Source organism: Mustela erminea, chromosome 21, assembly GCF_009829155.1.
Source record: "Mustela erminea isolate mMusErm1 chromosome 21, mMusErm1.Pri, whole genome shotgun sequence".
NCBI classification, from domain to species: Eukaryota; Metazoa; Chordata; class Mammalia; order Carnivora; family Mustelidae; genus Mustela; species Mustela erminea.
The window spans coordinates 21,759,172-21,763,793 of record NC_045634.1 but is presented as its reverse complement, the minus strand read 5'-3'; the positions used below and the strand labels follow the sequence as shown (position 1 = coordinate 21,763,793).

The following is a 4,622-nucleotide window of genomic DNA, read 5'->3' as shown; positions in this document are numbered from 1 at the left end:
GGTCAACCTCATCTATTTCAGAATGTGAGCTAGAAATTCATATGTGGAAAAAAGAAGCATTGTGTAACCTCTTTACCATCAAGATAGACACACACACACACACACACACACACACACAGAGGGAGAGAGAAGGGGCTTGAGCTAATTCTTTTGTTACCACCCTGAAATTACATAAGACTTTCTGGACTCGTTTGAAAACTTAACTGTCACTTGTAATTTATTTCTTATTGGAAAATACTTTAAGAGTACTCCCCACAAATAACTACCACATATGAACTTTTGATAAAATATAATCATCCCTTGGTATTGAAGTGATTTTGTTAGTGCTGGTGGCAATTTGGACTCCTTCTCAAACCAAGTACAATGCCTAGACCCTAGCAGGTGCTCAGTAAGTAACTGTTCAACAGAGGAAGGAAACTGATCCCTGACTCTACTTGATGTCTGTGTAGAACATAAACAGAAAGAAGTGGGTTTATTTTAACAAGGTGCAGATGATGAAGGATGCTTCTACAGTTGGAATTCCCTTCAACCAATATTGGCTGAAGAAGAAAGAAAAGTGCTTAAGGAACTTTAAGGCTGTTAGGAGCACAGAGGAGGTATCAGAACAGTGTCTGCCCAAGGCCGGTTTGGGGCCTGCTGTTCTCTACTCCTTCATAATCATCAGGTGTCTGTACAGCAAATCTCATAGCACATGGTAGGTACCCTGAGGTGTTCAGAAAGAGCTAGAACACACAACTTCGGGGGGAAAGAAACACCACAATCACATTGATCTTGTAACATCAGAATATGATCACGTCGTTCTCCTGCTTAAAGACGTCCCACTAGTGGCCCTCCGCTCTGCCTTGTAGCTGCCCACCGCTTTCCTCCCCTCGGCTCCCACCCCGGTCCCCTGCAATGGCCCTGCCACATCCTAGTTGAATCCCACCCAGGGTCGCCGCTACCTCCCACCCAGACTTTGCTACTGAGGCTTCTGCCAGAGCCAGCTCCTGATGGGCCCATGTGGAGACGGGGCCCCAGATCCTACCCAGGTGGCTCGGAAGCCCTTAAGAGAGACACCAACAGTAAAAAGAGGCATCTGGGAGTGGGTGCCCATTAGGATGATCATGGAAAGCTTTATGTGCTCCTTATGTCCGGAAGGCAGAGGCCCAGATTACTGCAAAAAATTTGGGCAAAGAATACGTGCCCATTGAAGGACTTGTTGAATTTCATTAAGACATATAAAAAACTATCCCTGGGTGAGGACAGTCTATCCCCATGTGTTGAACGTAGCCATTATGTCACCCCACAGACCTTTCTGGAACTGGGGCCTGGAGAATTGGAGCTAATTTTCTTCAAAGATTTTTAAAGTTCAGCCAAGTTGTCTTCCTGTCCAAACAGTCCTGCAGAAACCACACACCTGTCTTCAGGGATGCTGGCATGCAGCTACATGGTTCTCGTTACTATGACCCCCAAGACATGCAGCTTTGATGTCACAGGTGCTATGGAGGACATGTCCTAAATGCCACAGCAAAGTGTTCTTCTGCAGGACTGCCCATAGCCCTGAGGGAGTGGACCCTCGCCCTGAGCAGCGGAAATAGCAACAGTGGTGGAGAAAACAATCTCTTCACATTCTTTGACATGTTCAACCAAGGCTTTGCCAGTGATGATGGTAACAAAGATGGTGGGCTGTAGGCCACTTCATCAACCAAGGCATTCATGTTGGTCTCCGCCAGTCCTGTGCCAAGAACATGGGTGGGCATGTGGGAGACTTCACTGTGGTCTTCAGAGACACTGATGCCAAAAGTGTGGAGTCATAGTTAAAGATCTTGATCCATCTAGTATATTCCAGCTGTCTAATCAATGGAGCATGGGTTGCCTCAACCATCTTGACTGGCCCTGACCTGCAAATCGATGGTGGCAGGAAGTCCAAGGCATGGCTGGCTGCATCATGGGCATGGGGCCTCAGCTGGTCTCCAGCCTCAAGAAGGGCGGCTCCTTCCACAGCTGGGAGCCCGTGACTGATCAGATGGCATGTTTTGTTTCCCAGCACTAAAGCTTGAGCCGGTGGAAGATGACCAAGGAGTTCACCATCTGCATGACAAAGGACAGCCACATGTCTGTGGCTGGGGTCAACTCCGGCCACTTGGGCCACCTTGTCCGTGCCATTCACCAGAGTCTCCAGTAATTTCCCTACTGAGAGGAAACAGACACAGCCTTCCCGCCTACAGACCCCACTGCTGTGAGAGTCACACAGAGAGGATCGCAGACGGTGGCGAGCAGATCATTGCTTTCAACCATAGTCCCTAACACTCAACCACTGACTGTGTTTCTCAGAAAAGAATGTGTAGTGAAATAGGACAGGGGCATCTGTGGTGGGTATCTGAAGCTTTGTGGCTCAAAACCCAAACTCCGGCTCATCCTTTAACTCTAACTATTCCAAAAGTTTACATGTACAAGGAGACATAATACCCCCTTCCAAAAGCAGTTGATCATGCTACTGCGATATTCCAGAAGCTTTGACTGCAGCCCCTTGTGGTGCTAGGGGTATGTGTGTAGACCCAGCTTGAGATTAGTGCCCATCGGATGCATTGTGGGAAAAGCTCATTCGGTCAGTAGAACATGTTTGTCCTCCCTCGATCCCACAAGCTTATCAACAGCCCTTGTTACAGAGATCCTGCTGCCTGAAAACCAGCAGGGCTGCTGCCGCTGTGGCAAGGAAAAAATGCTGTTTCCTGTCTTATTTAAGAAAATAAATGGGGGCGGGGCTCTTCTTTTTAATACCTTCAGGCATTTTAATGTCCCTCTCTTCTCCCTTATCATTGCTATTCTTTTCCTGAGATGCCGAGATCTACACCTAGCCTAGATTTTCATCCTAGTCTACCGCTAGCTTGGCCAGCAACCCCATCCTATAGGATTTACTTATTTGAAGAGTAAAGAACCTGATCTTCCGTTCCTCTGATCCCCTGGCATTTCTCATCAGAGAACAGTGGAGGGTGGGCAACTGCACTTTTGGTTCTGCATCCTCTACGAGGAGAGCTGGTCTCCTGTCAGGATGCCATCTGCCTTCATTTGGTGTGGCTGTGCAGACTCTCACCTCCTATCATGAGCAGGCAATGTGGGGCACGACCGGGAAAGAGGAGTATCTGGGCTTCGGTTTTAACCTTTCTGTGCTGCCAGCTGGGCTCGGGCATCACCCTTGGGAAAGATCGTCTACTCCAATCATGCAGACTTACTGCAGCCTGGTTTCTCTGTTGAAATGAAGTTACCATAAGGGCATCTGGGTGGCTCAGTCAGTTAAGCCTCTGCTCAGGTCGTGGTCCCAGAGTCCTGGGATCGAGTCCGGTGTCAGGCTCCCTGCTCAGCCGGGAGCCTGTTTTTCCCTCTCCCTCTGCCTCCCCGCTCATGCTCTCTCTCTGTCTTGAGTTCTCGCTCTCAAATAAATAAATTCTTTTTAAAAATAAAGTTACTGTAGATCTGAAAAAAAAAAAAAAAACATTTCCTGTAGGATAAAGAGAACAATCTTCTCCATCCTATAAAAGTCAGAGGTGTTTAGGGTTCTGAACCTAGTTCCTGAAACTGAAACCGAAAAAGTTTAGTTTTTTCTGAAACTTTATTTTTCTCTTTTTACCTAGCCTTCCATTGAGATCCCATGGCAGGTGCTGGCATCCTTATGCTCATGATTCTGCCAAGACATCTCCATAGAATCCTCCATCCTCAGAACAACCGCCTTCCAGACATCCTCATGTTGACCTCGTACAGGTACCTACGCTTCCATTTTGATGCAAGCCCCTTTGTAAAAGCCTTGTTTGGCTACTGCCGTAATTTCACACCTTACTCCTTCCCTCTCCTTTCTCCGCAACCAGCAACTCTGAATGCAGGCCTCTTTCCTTGACCCACTGGGCCTTTGCACAGCTGGGATCAAACATACGAAAAAGAGTTTGGGGAAGACGGAATGGAATGCAGGCTTTTCATAGTGGGGAGTAACACGAGGAAACTACTTTCAGGAAACTTTATTTCACTTATTCAGCTACAGTGTTAGATTTTCACCAGTGACTCAGATGAGGAAGCCGAGTGAAATATACATGAAGGCTGGGGAAGAAGATATATTCACAAGGTTTTGATTCAAGGGAAATTTAGTGCTTTGGAAAGGTAGCAGAAACAGAATTCAGTTAAATCAGAGGAAACGCAGAGTACTGCAGAGAGAGGATAAAGTCAAGATGGAAAAAGGAACATTTGCTATGAGCGAGCATGGCTATCAAACACCGAGAAAAAGAGAAAATCCTAGTAGAAATTGCCTTTAAATGAGCACTCTGGTGCCACGCCCTCAAAGTGAATTTGCTTCTAATGGTAGAGGCTCCGAAAAGCATGGAAGGAGGAGAAACTAACTGGGGCCATGGAAAGATCCCTGGACCAAAGCCAGAGAGAGACTCAAGTCACGGCTCTTCCGCATGATAAAACCTCAGTAGCATCGCAGGTCATTGACTTGGCTGAAAGCCAAGAAGTCATCCAATCCAGATTCTCACGGAAAGGCAGAGAATTGGAGCCCATGTGAGAAGGATGTCCAAACCCAGCAGGAAGTGGTCAAGACAGCGCTCCTGACCCCCCTGTCCCCTCACAGCTGGCTACCAGTCCCTGGCTTCTGG

General features: G+C 47.4%; 1 pseudogene; it reads left to right on the top strand.

The window, feature by feature from the left end:
* Positions 1-894: 894 nt before the first annotated feature.
* Positions 895-2,164, top strand: LOC116581958 (annotated as a pseudogene).
* The last annotated feature ends 2,458 nt before the right edge of the window (positions 2,165-4,622 follow it).